Source organism: Petromyzon marinus, chromosome 12, assembly GCF_048934315.1.
Source record: "Petromyzon marinus isolate PM22_M1 ecotype Great Lakes invasive population chromosome 12, UKy_Petmar_22M1.pri1.0, whole genome shotgun sequence".
NCBI lineage: Eukaryota > Metazoa > Chordata > Hyperoartia > Petromyzontiformes > Petromyzontidae > Petromyzon > Petromyzon marinus.
This window is the reverse complement of record NC_133678.1, coordinates 1,118,782-1,134,689: the sequence shown is the minus strand read 5'-3', so window position 1 is coordinate 1,134,689 and position 15,908 is coordinate 1,118,782. Positions and strand designations below refer to the sequence as shown.

General features: G+C 51.1%; 4 non-coding genes across 4 annotated transcripts; 3 read left to right on the top strand and 1 right to left on the bottom strand.

Moving 5' to 3' along the window:
* Positions 1-580: 580 nt before the first annotated feature.
* On the bottom strand, positions 581-653 carry TRNAR-ACG (transfer RNA arginine (anticodon ACG)). Its single transcript has one exon. It is a non-coding gene; the product is annotated as a tRNA-Arg (tRNA).
* Positions 654-1,027: 374 nt separating this feature from the next.
* On the top strand, positions 1,028-1,100 carry TRNAR-ACG (transfer RNA arginine (anticodon ACG)). The gene has a single exon. It is a non-coding gene; the product is annotated as a tRNA-Arg (tRNA).
* Positions 1,101-13,742: 12,642 nt separating this feature from the next.
* Positions 13,743-13,815, top strand: TRNAA-AGC (transfer RNA alanine (anticodon AGC)). The gene has a single exon. It is a non-coding gene; the product is annotated as a tRNA-Ala (tRNA).
* Positions 13,816-14,285: 470 nt separating this feature from the next.
* Positions 14,286-14,358, top strand: TRNAA-AGC (transfer RNA alanine (anticodon AGC)). The gene has a single exon. It is a non-coding gene; the product is annotated as a tRNA-Ala (tRNA).
* The last annotated feature ends 1,550 nt before the right edge of the window (positions 14,359-15,908 follow it).

Genomic DNA, 15,908 nt, shown 5'->3' with positions numbered 1-15,908 from the left:
TCACACACACATCACACACACACATCACACACACATCACACACACATCAACATGCCGACACGCACGCACGCGTGCCGGTGTGTGCCACCACGACAGATGGGCGCAGCAGCAGCAGCACGTGGGTTGCCAGGCCCCGTGCCAGGCTGGATGCTCGCCCCGGGGTGCGCGCCGGGCGAACCACGCGTGTTGGTGCCATGGAAAAGGGCCGTTGCCCGAAACGTCGCCTATGAAATGTTTTCATCTCAAAAGGTGCATGGGCAATGTGTCGGTGTGGTTCATGAACGTTTTCAATCAGTGCGGAATTTATTTAATTAACAAAAAATATTTTTTCTCTTCTTTGGTTCTTTCGGTGAAGTCACGTGGAATGAGAATAAAATAATAAATTGATAGGGACAGTCTCGTCCCTTCACCTGATGAAGGCCGCTTGTGTTGTGGCCGAAACGTCGTGAGAATTTTATTGTGTTATTTTATTTTATCAATTTATTATTTTATTCTCATTCTACGTGACTTTACCGAAAGAACCAAAGATGATGAATCCTTGCATTCACATGAGCTTTAAATCGAAAAAAAATAATTTACTCGAGCCTGGCAGGAGTCGAACCTACAATCTTCTGATCCGTAGTCAGACGCGTTATCCATTGCGCCACAGGCCCCTCGAAATCCACAGCTCCTTGGGACAAACTTATACCTTGACGTCCCCGCCATCCCCATCATTACCATCACCACGATCACCATTTGTGATCAACACCATTATTGTCGCTATCACCACCATAATCCACCATCAAAGTTATCAACACCATCATCATCCATCAGCGCGAGCACTGAATTATCATCCACAACCAGAATTACCATCATCACCACCACCACCAACCAAAATTATTACCACCACCATCATCACGAATGCCAACATCATCCGTACCCTAATTATCATCATAACTATCATCATCACTACGGATATCACCATCCACACCGTGACCATCACCATGGTGACGGTATAAGTTCGTCTCTGGGAGGTTTGTGCCACAGAGGGCCTGTGGCGCAATGGATAACGCGTCTGACTACGGATCAGAAGATTGTAGGTTCGACTCCTGCCAGGCTCGAATATTTATTTTTTATTCTCATAAAATTAATTATCAAATTCAAAACATCATCGACATCGATTCGTCGTGACCAATTCACTCACATCCATACGCTTATGAGCATTATTACGTGTGTAAAAGAAGGGCCGTTGCCAAAAGCGTTGCCTATTAAATATTACAGCACTCGTTTGTTATCAAGCCGCACGGTGTTATTGACAAAATGTGCGGTGTTTTTTTGTTCTTGTTAAATCATACTACAAGGGACTGAGGCAGGGAGGGAGGGGGCCAAGGGGGGAGGCAAGGGGGGAGGCAAGGGGGGAGGCAAGGAGGGAGGCAAGGGGGGAGGCAAGGAGAGAGCGACGCTGATCCTCTGCGCAGGAAATCGTGACACTGTGACACCATGAAAATCGTGCACGGACGGCCAGGCCAAGTGGCGCGCCCTGCCCACACAGCAAGCACTCCCCCACGCCCCGCCCCCTCACCCCCTCGCCCCGCCCCCCCCCTCGCCCCGCCTCCCTCGCCCCCCCTCGCCATCTCCATACTCCACCTCCCCCAAGCGCTCCCTCCTCTCTCCCCCTCCTCCCCATCCCCCGCTCATCGCCTCCTCCACCCACGCCTGGGCCCCACGGCCCCTCCCCTCACCGCCGCAATAATTGCACCCCCCCCGCCCCCCCCCCCATTCGTCCCGTGCTCTGTGATTGCCACTTTGGACATTTGAGAGGCTGGACATTTTGCGTGGAATTATTTTTTTCTGCGGTCGGATTCGCGGTGTCGTTCTCTTTCGCACTTAAACACAAATACACAAACACACAAACACAAATCTACCCCGCGCGTCAAACCGCAGGATTGCCACTGCCCTCGACTCGACTCGCATAGAGACCCAGAGAATCATAGACTCACACAGAGAGGCATAGAATCACACATACAGTGTAGATTCACACAGAGAGCCGTAGATTCACACAGAGACATAGACTCACACAGAGAGGCATAGAATCACACATACAGTGTAGATTCACACAGAGAGCCGTAGATTCACACAGAGACATAGACTCACACAGAGAGGCATAGAATCACACATAGAGTGTAGATTCACACAGAGAGCCATAGATTCACACAGACATAGATTCAAACAGAGAGGCATAGATTCACACAGAGAGCCATAGATTCACACAGAGACATAGATTCACACAGAGACATAGATTCACACAGAGAGTCATAGACTCACACAGAGAGGCAGAGATTCACACAGAGAGGCATAGATTCACACAGAGAGCCATAGATTCACATAGAGAGCCATAGATTCACACAGAGAGGCATAGATTCACACAGAGAGCCATAGATTCACACAGAGAGCCATAGATTCACACAGAGACATAGATTCACACAGAAAGGCATAGAGTCACACAGAGAGCCATAGATTAACACAAAGAGGCATAGATTCACACAGAGAGCCGTAGAATCACACAGAGAGGCATAGATTCACACAGAGACATAGATTCACACAGAGAGGCAGAGAGTCACACAGAGAGCCATAGAATCACACAGAGAGGCATAGAATCACACAGAGACATAGAATCACACAGAGAGGCATAGATTCACACAGAGAGCCATATAATCACACAGAGAGGCATAGAATCACACAGAGACATAGAATCACACAGAGAGGCATAGATTCACACAGAGAGGCATAGATTCACACAGAGAGCCATAGATTCACACAGAGAGGCATAGATTCACGCAGAGAGCCATAGATTCACACAGAGAGGCATAGATTCACACAGAGAGCCATAGAGTCACACACAGAGAGGCATAGATTCACACACAGAGCCGTAGATTCACACATAGAGCCATGGACTCACACAGAGAGCCATAGATTCACACAGAGAGGCATAGATTCACACAGAGGCATAGATTCACACAGAGAGGCATAGAATCACACAGAGAGCCATAGATTCACACAGAGAGCCATAGACTCACACAGAGAGCCATAGATTCACACAGAGAGGCATAGAGTCACACAGAGAGGCATAGATTCACACACAGAGACATAGATTCACACAAAGAGACATAGATTCATACAGAGGCATAGATTCACACAGAGAGCCGTAGATTCACACAGAGAGGCATAGATTCATACAGAGAGGCATAGATTCACGCAGAGAGCCATAGATTCACACAGACAAAGATTCACACAGAGAGGCATAGATTCACACAGAGAGCCATAGATTCACACAGAGAGGCATAGATTCACACAGAGACATAGATTCACACAGAGAGCCATAGATTCACACAGAGAGGCATAGATTCACACAGAGACATAGAGTCACACAGAGAGCCATAGATTCACACAGAGAGCCATAGATTCACACAGAGAGCCATAGAATCACACAGAGAGGCATAGAATCACACAGAGAGGCATAGATTCACACAGAGAGCCATAGATTCACACAGAGAGCCATAGAATCACACAGAGAGCCATAGATTCACACAGAGAGGCATAGATTCACACAGAGAGCCGTAGATTAACACAGAGAGCCATAGACTCACACAGAGAGCCATAGATTCACACAGAGGCATAGATTCACACAGAGAGGCATAGAATCACACAGAGAGCCATAGACTCACACAGAGAGTCATAGATTCACACAGAGAGGCATAGATTCACACAGAGAGGCATAGATTCACACAGAGAGCCGTAGATTGACACAAAGAGGCATAGGTTCACACAGAGAGGCATAGATTCACACAGAGACATAGAGTCACACAGAGAGCCATAGATTCACACAGAGAGCCATAGATTCACACAGAGAGCCATATAATCACACAGAGAGGCATAGAATCACACAGAGAGGCGTAGATTCACACAGAGAGCCATAGATTCACACAGAGAGCCATAGAATCACACAGAGAGCCATAGATTCACACAGAGAGGCATAGATTCACACAGAGAGCCATAGAGTCACACAGAGGCATAGATTCACACAGAGAGCCGTAGATTCACACAGAGAGGCATAGATTCACACAGAGAGCCGTAGATTCACACAAAGAGGCATAGATTCACACAGAGAGGCATAGATTCACACAGAGACATAGAGTCACACAGAGAGCCATAGATTCACACAGAGAGCCATAGAATCACACAGAGAGGCATAGAATCACACAGAGAGGCATAGATTCACACAGAGAGCCATAGATTCACACAGAGAGCCATAGAATCACACAGAGAGCCATAGATTCACACAGAGAGGCATAGATTCACACAGAGAGCCATAGAGTCACACAGAGGCATAGATTCACACAGAGAGCCGTAGATTCACACAGAGAGCTATAGACTCACACAGAGAGCCATAGATTCACACAGAGGCATAGATTCACACAGAGAGGCATAGAATCACACAGAGAGCCATAGACTCACACAGAGAGTCATAGATTCACACAGAGAGGCATAGATTCACACAGAGAGGCATAGATTCACACAGAGAGCCGTAGATTCACACAAAGAGGCATAGATTCACACAGAGAGGCATAGATTCACACAGAGACATAGATCCACACAGAGAGCCATAGATTCACACAGAGAGGCATAGATTCACACAGAGAGGCATAGAATCACACAGAGATATAGATTCACACAAAGAGCCGTAGATTAACACAGAGCCACATATTCCTCCTCCTCGGGGTGTATCGCCCTTGACGGGGTCTATCATCCTCCTCGCTTCCTGCTGCTCACGTTGAGCCATGCCCCTTCCTCCTCTCTGTCCGTTTTGAGTGAGCACCTCACCCTGTACCTATGGGGGGGGGGGCCCAAGACCACCTCCCCCGCCCCCCGTGATTCTTTATGAAAATGTGCTCTGTGTAGAAGTCACGTGCAAAAGCACTCGCTAGATAAAAACAATTTCCTTTTCACCTGGCCGCTCCACATCCCGATCCTAGCTGCCTCCACAGCGTTCTCGCCCCCCCCCCCCCCCCAGCGTCTCCTCTCCTCCACGTCTCACGAGTTTGACCGCAGAGCTGCTGCATATGTAGGGGGTGGCCGCGTGCTAATGATGATTAATGTCCTGCAAACGATGTCTCTACGTTGAATTTGAAGACTGCAGAGGAAGAGGAGGGAGGGGGTCTGGGTGAGTGGGGGAGGGAGGCGGGGGGGGTGGTGAGTGGGGGAGGGAGGCGGGGGGGGTGGTGAGTGGGTGGGGAGGGAGGGGGGTGTGGTAGTGAGTTGGTGGGAGAAGGGGGCAAGGGGTTGTCTGGGTGCTGGTGGGAACAGGCATCATGGGTAGTGACGCGGTGTTGTGGCGAGTATCGCTGAGTACCGGTGCGTATCACTCTGCGTCTCAGAACAAGAATCTTTCTTTTGGCTCGAGGAATCCGATGCGCTATGAAGCTCAAGTACATCTCTCCTGTACATCTCTCCAATACATCTCTCCTGTACATCTCTCCTGTACATAACCAGTACATAACCAGTACATCTCTCCTGTACATCTCTCCTGTGCATCTCTCCAATACATCTCTCCAATACATCTCTCCTGTACATCTCTCCTGTACATCTCTCCTGTACATCTCTCCAATACATCTCTCCTGTGCATCTCTCCTGTGCATCTCTCCTGTATATCTCTCCTGTACATCTCCTGTACATCTCCAGTACATCTCTCCTGTATATCTCTCCTGTACATAACCAGTACATAACTAGTACATCTCTCCAATACATCTCTCCTGTACATCTCTCCAATACATCTCTCCTGTACATCTCTCCAATACATCTCTCCTGTACATCTCTCCTGTACATCTCTCCTGTACATAACCAGTACATCTCTCCAATACATCTCTCCAATACATCTCTCCTGTACATCTCTCCTGTGCATCTCTCCTGTACATCTCTCCTGTACATCTCCAGTACATAACCAGTACATCTCTCCTGTACATCTCCTGTACATCTCCAGTACATAACCAGTACATCTCTCTTGTACATCTCCCGTACATCTCCAGTACATAACCAGTACATCTCTCCTGTACGTCTCTCCTATACATCTCTCCAATACATCTCTCCTGTACATCCCTCCTGTACATATCTCCTGTACATCTCTCCAATACATCTCTCCTGTACATCTCTCCTGTACATAACCAGTACATCTCTCCTGTACATCTCTCCTGTACATAACCAGTACATCTCTCCTTTACATCTCTACAATACATCTCTCCTGTACATCTCTCCCACGAATGAAGACCCCCTTCTCGCTGTGAATACGCGCCCGATGCTTCTACTGCGCTGCTGTTCATGGCCTCTGCAGCTCACGGAGAGAAAATTAAAATCCGAGCGGCTGGAAGGCACAGGGGGGGTGAGGAGGGAGGAGTGAGGGCCTGGATCATTTTTCGTCTCGCCTATCCTTGACCTCCAGACCTCGCCTCCTCTACCCCCCCCCCATTCCCCCTCCCCCGCTCTCCCCCACCACCTTCACAAAGGTAAAATTCCTCAATACTCAATACCCCCCCCTCTCACAACAACCTCCACCTCCCCTCGAGCGCCCCCCCTCCCATCATCCCTCCCACCCACCGCTCCCTGCCCCCCGCTGTTGTTAGTTTTACTGCAGCTTGATGTGCTGGAGCGTGGGCTGCGAGGGGGGGCGCTGGTGGGGAGAGCGGGAACGATGAATGCTGATCACGGACAGATGCCGGCTCGCGCGGCCCCTCACTGACGCACACAAACGCGGGCAACGCAGAGGAGTCGGCAATGATGGCCAACACTGTGCTGATGATTACTAAGAAGGGTGGAAACCGGTTTGTATATATCATGGGACGTATTCAGCCAGCTCGAGCCTCCTGTAAACCACGTGACATCCGTGGGGGTCCGAACCCCTCCCCTCGCCCACTGTGAAGACAGACGCCGCTCCTCCTCCTCCTCCGTGCAGCTCTCTGCTGCTCGCTCCTCTCCTCTCTCCCCTCTCATCATCATCATCTTCACCACCCTCTCATCATCATCATCTTCACCACCCTCTCTTCATTCTCGACATATTGGTCCGGTCATTCCTCCTCCTCCTCCTCTCTGTCCGCCTTGGTGGCGACTTCCGTCCCAGGTGCTCTCCCCCCTCCCCTCGCGTCTCCCACGCAGCCTCCCCTCCCCTCCCCTCCCCTCCCCTCCCCTCCCCTCCCCTCCCCTCCCCTCCCCTCCCCTCCCCTCCCCTCCCCTCCCCTCCCCTCCCCTCCCCTCCCCTCCCCTCCCCTCCCCTCCCCTCCTCGACTCCCCTCGCCGCGCTGCGTGCCACGGGTAAAAAAATGAAGTATGCACAAAGATCAAAATCCCCCGTGTAGCCTCAACAGTCTGTTGGGGCAAGTGCCGTTAGCGGGTAGCACCTACGAAAGCCGGCACGGCACACGAGGGGGTGCACTCCCAATGTCAGGCTGAGTAGACTCGTACAGACTGGGATGTAGTCCACGCGTGTGACGAGAGCGGTGGTGATGGTGGTGATGGTGGTGGTGGTGGCGGTGGTGGTGGTGGTGATGGTGGCGGTGGTGGTGGTGGTGGTGGTGGTGCTGATGGTTGCGGTGGTGGTGGTGGTGGTGGTGATGGTGGTGGTGATGGTGGTGGTGGTGGTGATGGTGGTGGTGGCGGCGGTGGTGGTGGTGGTGGTGGTGGTGGTGGCGGTGGCGGTGGCGGTGGTGGTGGTGATGGTGGTGGTGGTGGTGGTGATGGTGGTGGTGGTGGTGGTGATGGTGGTGGTGGTGGTGGTGATGGTGGTGGTGATGGTGGTGGTGGTGGCAGCAGCTACGTGGCTAGAACTTCATTCAGCAATGGGGTCTCCCCACCTGCCGTTGTTGGTTGACCCACCGCAACAGCTACTCGTTTACGGCTGAGTCGACCTAGGGACGGGACCATCACTGGTTCTTACTACACCACGTGTGAAGTGACGGGGTGGGAGGGACGATGGGGGGTAGGGGGCTGTGGGTGTCGTGGTGGGGATTAATTGAGTATTAATTTGCAGAGAGTTGCCGCCTGTAATCCCGAATCCGGCCTCCATGTGGGCTGCTCTATACGGGCAGATCCCCACGCCTCAATAGCCACACACAAAGACAAAGCTCCCCCGTGTAGCCTCCGCGAGACTTATTGGGGTCAAGTGTCGATTGCCAAGCACCTCGCCTTACGAAAGGCAGCGCGGCGAACGAGGAGGGCGGTGTGGGCCGGCGCCACGCCCCGGCCACCTTTGTCTCCCCAGTGATGATGCTTGCACGTCCAACGCAGGTGTTTAAAGGCTGAGTCGATCGACTGTTGGGGCGAGTGCTGCTCGCCAGCGACTACTAAGGCCGGCACGGCGCACGAGGGGTGGGTTAGCCCCGAGCGCAGTGCGCTCACCACTGCGCCACCGCTCACCGCAACACAAAGACAAAGACCTCCCGTATAGCCTGAACTGACTGTTGAGGCAAGTGCTGTTAAAGAGTTGCACCTATGAAGGCCGGAACGGCACACGAGAAGGTGGGTGGCCAGCACCACGCCCGGCCGCCTTTGTCTCCCCAGTGACGATGTTTGCACACCGACCACATCGGGTAGAATATTCATGAAGGCTACACGTGGAATCAACAGGCCACAAAGGCTATCTGGATGCTCTTTGTACGTGTGATTGTGCGTGTGTACTGTATATTTTATATGTACGGGGAGTGTAGTGGTTAGCGTGATGATTATCTGAACCGATACTCATTATCTGAACCAGTCATGGGTCTCCCCTACGTTGACTTAGCCTCAAATGAGTACCTGGTGCGGTGTGTAAACATCGCCAATGGGGAGACAAAGGCGGTCGGGCGTGGTGCTGACCACCCACCCCCTCGTGTGCTGTGCCAGCCTTCATAGGTGCTGCCTTGCCCCAACAGTCTGCTAAAGGCTACACGGGGGATCTTTGTCTTTGTGTGTAGGATTTGTACCCGCGTGCTTTTTTTCCTCCCCTAATCCGCGATGTTCTAAACGCAACCACAACGCACGCGGGGGCGGGGCTAGGGGGTGGGAGGGGCTAAGGGGGGGCTAAGGGGGGGGGCTGGGGGGGGCGAGAGGGGTTCGCACGTTTCCATACAAAGACCTCAGCCCCCCACTACCAAAGCGACCACGTTAAATCCCTGATGCTGCACCCCCTTAAAAACAGAGGCCCCAGTGCACCCCCCCCCGCCCACCCTGCATGAGTGAAAGTCCCTTCCATAAATACGCCCCCCCCCAAAAAAATAAAAATCCCAACCCCCCCCATCCCATCGCACCCCTAAATTAACCAGCCCCCGGCCCCGCCCGCCGATTCTCCCCACCCGCATTAATCTTCTGCGCAACTAAACCCCAATAGCGAACGCCTCGCTCTAATCTCCGCGCGGTGCCCCCCTTTTAAATCCTAATCCCCCCCCCCCCACTGCACCCCCTACGAGCAAACCAGCCGTGATGTGCCCGGACGATCTCGGGGGGTAATCAAGGGTTGAGCCTGGACAGTGATTGGATGGGCGACCACCGGCCATGCCCTGATGCTATAGGTTCTTACTTTATGTTTGTACCGAGAGCACCTGAGGTCAGAGAACAGAAGTGTGAAAAGCGGTAACAACAATCGAGTGATTTAGATGGCAGTGGGGCAGTGCAAGAGCCGAGGAAGGCGTGACCTTAACAGAAAGCACGTTGTGTCACGACAGGGCTATGGGGGAGGGACGGGAAGGGGTGGAAGGGCGACGGGAGGGGAAGAGGAAGGGAATGGGCGATGGAGAAGAGGCGAGGCTTTGAAAGAGGAACGGATGGAGGTTTAACGAGGGTGGACTACTTAATTGTACAGGGGCAGTGTTGAGTCTATGGGCAGTGTTGAGTCTATGGACAGTGTTGAGTGTTGAGTCTATGGGCATTGTTTGTCTATGGTTATTGTTGAGTCTATGACAGAGAGAGGCCGAGGGACAGCGAGCGAGACAGAGAGAGTGAGGGAGAGAGGGAGGTGAGGAGACGTAGGAAGACAGAGGGAGGAAAAGAAGGGAGGGAGGGGGGTGAGGAAGAGACTCGGGTGAGCTGTTGAGGTTATCTGGGGAGTGGTGGAGGGTTGAGGAGGGGCGCGTTGCTCCGGATTAGACGCGAGGTGCATGCGTAATGAGAGACGGGGAGACGCTCACATCAACGGATGGGTGCCGGGGAGAGCGAGCGAGGGAGCGCGCGGGCGTGAGCGGGACAGAGAAAGAGGGAGACCGGCAGGGAGAGAGAGGGGAGGGAGGCTTCTGCACGTCAAGATAAGCCCGCTTGCAATCCATCATGGAAGCAGCTTCAACAATGGCCCAACGCTGCGCTAGTTTAACCCGTTGCATGCGAAACACCTTGCATCGTTCGACTATCCACACCCGCTTCCACAAAAAATAAACAATATTCTTTGTTCGTGAAACTGTGAGCATATCATTGAGCCTGTGACACCAAAAAAATCTGTGAATTTTTGGCAATATCTGAGAATATTGTGATCCTGCGGCATTATCGAATAATCTGTGACCATGTCCGAGAATCTGTGACCATATCCGTGTGTCTGTGGGCCGCATCTGTGAGTCTGTGAGCCTGCGGCCATATCTATCGCGCAAGCGTTAATGTGAAACGCCTATCGATTGCCCCCAGATTGGTGCGCACTCTCTCAGCACTGTAATGCCCTGTCCGCGGTACTGTACGGTGTTTACGATTCTCGCTGAGCAGCGCAGCTTCTGTGAAAAACAGCCGCTTTGTATTCCGCCTGACGCAGCGAGAGAGAAAAAGACACATTAATACCCTCAACCAGGGTTGTCAAAACTCCAGTACCTGCGCGGATTCCCATCACCACCACCACCACCACCACGCTACTACGTTTTTCCGCTTGTGCCAATTTAACTTCCTCGCATTCAAATAAAAAAAATATGTAACTCGTTCCACGCTGCACGCGCCCGATGATTGATAAACACGTCCCACGTGACGCGCTAAGCAATTCGATCAAAATTAACGCGGTCTGCGTTAATAGAGTCCATGTGAATTAGATTCAGATCTCAATATGCGCGCACATTCGTGTGTATACGCAATGTAAATTGAGGGACTGTTATTTTTGTCTTGTTGTGGTCCGGGACTGTTCTTGTTCGTGTTTTGTTGCCTTGCCCCAGGTTGAATTTGGTGTTGACAGATCGGCAGGAACTAATGTACCCTTCTCGTACACTTTGTACTGCTAATCAGTACTTTATTTGTATTTATTTTAGCGACTTTCTTACCTTTTCTCGATCTTCAATTCATAATCGTCTTTTGTATCTTCTTTGGTTCTTTCGGTAAAGTCACGTAGAATGAGAATAAAAGAATAAATTGATAAAATAAAATAACACAATAAAATTATCACGACGTTTCGGCCACAACACAAGCGGCATTCATCAGGTGAAGGGACGAGACTGTCTGGAGGATTCTCATTCTACGTGACTTTACCGAAAAAAACAAAGAAGATGAATCCTTGCAGGCACGAAAGCTTTAAATCGAAGTCTTTTGTATCGTTTGCCGATCTAACTCGTTGACCCCCCACCCCCGTCCCTACTGGACATCTGTAAAACAGAGCTTTATGGCTCATCGGATTCCTCAACAGAGCTTTATGAGCTATGAAGCTCTGTTCCACGTGAGGCGGACAACGTTAATCGCTCAGCGCGGAGTGGAGTTTGGGAAACTTTTTCCCGAGCCCAGACATCGGGAACGCGCCCAATGTGATCGGAACTCGGAATCTCGGCAGGCTGTTAAGCCTTTTGATTGGACAGCCGCATGTGGGCTTCGAGGTGGCCAGTAGGCGACTGCACAGTCGGTGATTCTTGAATCCATCTGTGCGGAGCGCGGCGCGTGTTATCCCCTCGTATGCGTGGTAAATGTTTGTTTTTGTGTTTATCTCCGGGCACGCAACACAAGGCAACAACAACAACAACAACAGATACAACACTCACGCGCGAACCTAAATTGGCCGAATGTCCGAACGTAGCAGGAGCCTTTTTGAGGAGTCCTGAGACCCGGTGAATCGTTTCCTCGGTAAAGAGACAGAGAGAGAGAGAGGCAAGGCCATTGCTGTTGTTGAGTTAAAATCGAACGCAGCTGTCGGCAACCAAAATAACAACAAGAGCCATTTTTTTAATTCGGTAAAAAAAACTCATTATTATTTCAAGAGTCGCAATGCGCTGTGGTGAATGCGAGACGGCGGTCCTTGATAAATAACGTCACGAAGCAGTCCTTAAATAGCCGCATGCGGCTACGGAACCGCACGTTGCCGACCCCCTGGACTAACGTGACCCCCTAGGCGGGGGGGGGGAGGCGGTGGGGGGGGTCTCCTTGCCACTCGGTGGACTGGAGACGCCGCCCGTGGAGACTGGGCGAGTTTCAGCACCCGGGGAGGTGTGGACAGCTCCTCGCCCAGCGAGGCTGCGCCGGGCACGGCTCTACCGCCCGGCCTTGTTGGGGTGGGTGGGGGTCGACCGCCTCGGCGTGGTGACGTTGAACGCTCCACGTGGCTTCTTCTGCTACTTCTTCATTCGGTAAACAAATTCAGTGGTGATGCTGCTGCTGTTGCTGCGCTGGTAACGGTGCACAAGCACAATTAACATCAACAACAAAAGGAGCTGTAGTGTCTACTGATTTATTTTGGTTACATACTAGCAGCCACCCGTGCCAACCTTTGTTCGTCACTGTTCGTCCTTCCCTCTAGCCAGCCAGCCAGCAAATATATGTTTTAAACAATATAGTATGATACACAGGAGACATATAACATATATACATCATCATCAGCCATGGTCAATCCACTGCTGGATGAAGGCCTCGCCAAGCCGCTGCAACCTCCCACAATCCATCCAGCCACCCTGCACATGAGATAATTGCATCGCTCCATCGCCCTGGTAGACGTGTGCGCGTTGCATACACACACACATATTGCCATTCAATATGCTCACACAACACACATGAACACGCATACTTATAATACACACATACACCGCACTTACATTGATACATAGACACTCAAAACAAAGACAAAGATCACCCATGTGGTTGTATAGACTTGTCGGGGCAAGTGTTGCTAGCACACGAGGGTGGTTGTGTCGCTAGTAACAAGTCCGGCCGCCTTTGTCTCCCCAGTGCTGATACTTTACACGCTACCCAAAACACTTGTTTAAGGTTGAGTCGACCTAGAGGAGGCTTAGGAAATTGCTTACCACAGCCGTTAGGTTGGGAATTAAATTAAGGTCGCTGGGTTAGTACGCCACCGCTCACCACGGACTCGCCACGTGGTCGGCTGAGTGCGAACGCGTGGCAATACGGAGAAGAGAGGCTCAACGCGCTCCTTTCCATTGCCAAGATGAGGCTCGTGCATGCGTTACCCCTCCCCATGATTCAGGGACTCACTCTATAAGAACTCAGTGCCCCGAGCTTCCCATTTTTCATTCCCTCCATCCCTTTCTTTACACATCCTACTACACTCCCTTCCCTTACTCAATTCTCCATCTCTTAACTCCGCTCATTATTCCATTCCACCATTCTTCCCTGCCAACTGAAACCTTTCCTTCTCTCCACCCGCATCCCTCCCTCTAATTGAGAGCTCTGTAACTCCAACGAGTTGAGATCTCGCCTCGAGTTCACCGCGTGGCTGTCTGAGTGCGAGCGCGTGGCAGGAAGAAGGAGAAGACAGAGACCCCACGCGCTCGTCCCTCGTGTCTGGGGGATTAGCTCAGATGGTAGAGCGCTCGCTTAGCATGCGAGAGGTAGCGGGATCGATGCCCGCATCCTCCACGATAACATTTTTTTTTTAAATTAAACCACTTTTTTAAATTCACGAGCAGAGAACCCCATTCCGTTATAGATTTGAAGCTTTCGTGACTGCAAGGATTCATACTCTTTGGTTTTTTCGGTAAAGTCACGTAGGTAAAATAAATGTAGCTGTTTTCATTTATTTTACCTAAGTGACTTTACCGAAAAAAACAAAGAGTATAAACCCATTCCGCTCCGTCATCCAATGTTTATGTAGTAATAATAATGACATGACAAGACAATATGTATTATGATTAAATTATGTATGTCTTATCGAGGATATAAATAATGATCTCGTGAAGGAATCGAATTAGTCAGAGCACAAATGTAAACATCAAATGTACCGCGTCAGTCTTCTGTATTCGCAACTCCCACTTCTTCAGTGTCGGTGTATTTCTACAATCATTGCTATCAAATGTCTTCTCAACTTCTTCCCCCACCGCTTCACGGCAGGGGGATTAGCTCAGATGGTAGAGCGCTCGCTTAGCATGCGAGAGATAGCGGGATCGATGCCCGCATCCTCCACAAGCGAAGTTTTTTTTCATTTTAAGAAATGTCAAAAGACATGTTTCACATTTGGCTGCTGCTACGTGCCGCCTTTGTCTTTATACGTGGTTCCTCCTCGGCGCTTGCTGAGTGATGCAATTAGCTCGAACGATAATACGTTATCTTGATTTGAAGCTTTCGTGACTGCAGGAATCCATACTCTGTGTGATTTTTTCGGTAAAGTCACGTGGGTATAAAATGAAATAAATCACGACGTTTCGGCCGCAACATAAGCGTCCATCATCAGGTGGGAAAGCATGGTCTGCTGCTTCCCCACCTAATAATGGACGCTTGTGTTGCGCCGAAACGTCGTGATTTATTTTATTTGATACCCACGTGACTTTACCGAAAGAACCAAAGAGTATGACAATACGTTATGTATAAAACTACATCTTTGTCAGTTTAACACGTAGGCTTTCGCGACCAATATTATTCATAATAAAAGTTTTTGGGTTAGATCGCGTTTATTTATAAATGTGTCGTAACCCTCCACCACCTGACACGGCCAATCAGCAAAAAAAGTGTCACGTTGACAAACTCTGTGTGTTTTCTTTACTTATTCTTTACAATACTGATGTATACAGGAGAGCCACGCTCACTCGTATGACTCCTTTTCAGCAGGGTCCTGTCGCTACATTGGGTTGTATTTGTTTGCAAGATGGTTCAGACAATTACTGACGAGTCGTGTTTATTATTCACGTGGGGGAGGAAACCGGAGCACCCGGAGACAACCCACGCTTTTCGCGAGGGGGCAACACCAACCTCCGTGCAGATGGACACAAATGGCGATCAGTCCACACTTTGATTTACTGCCCTCTCACGGGCGAGCCAGGGGTAATGTCTGCTCCTCGATATCCACCCACGGGGTAGGAAGGGAGTTCCACAGCCCGTCTGCACCGTGATCCATCAACCCTCGCTGCTGCTGCTGTTGCCTCTACACGGCGCTGGGTTACAGGCAGCCACCTGCAGCAGGAGCAGCAGCAGTAGCAGCAGGAGCAGCAGCAGCAGCAACGTCGCCACCACCACCGCCGCCGCCGCCCGGTGATGCGACTGCAGGCAGCCCAACCCATTGTGCGAATTCATTTTGTGTCTCTCTAATTCTGGTGCGCTTGGGACTCTGCGCCGCCGAGGACGCCTGAGGTGTGAACTGTAACACAGCCACCACCCCCGTCCCTGTCGTGGTGCTCGACGATGGCGGGTGATGCGGTGATGGACACGCGTCTCTGTCACTTGGGGGGGAAGGGAAATAAACATTAAGCACGGTGGCTGGGAGATGTTCACTACCTCGCCTGGTATACAGGAGGTCGTGGGTTCTCTCTCTCTCCCTGTGGTCGAGTGGGTTTGTCGCCGGGTCCTCCAGTATTTGTTCCCTCCACATGTACAATGAACATCGCGGTGCGTTCAGAGTGTTTGGCTGCTGTCAATTCCCACGTGATAGACCACTTCGTTGGGCTATCATTTGTGGCCAGGTCGCTTCTGAAAACAAGAGCTACACAGCTCAGTTGGCCTTACCTGGTAAATATAACAAC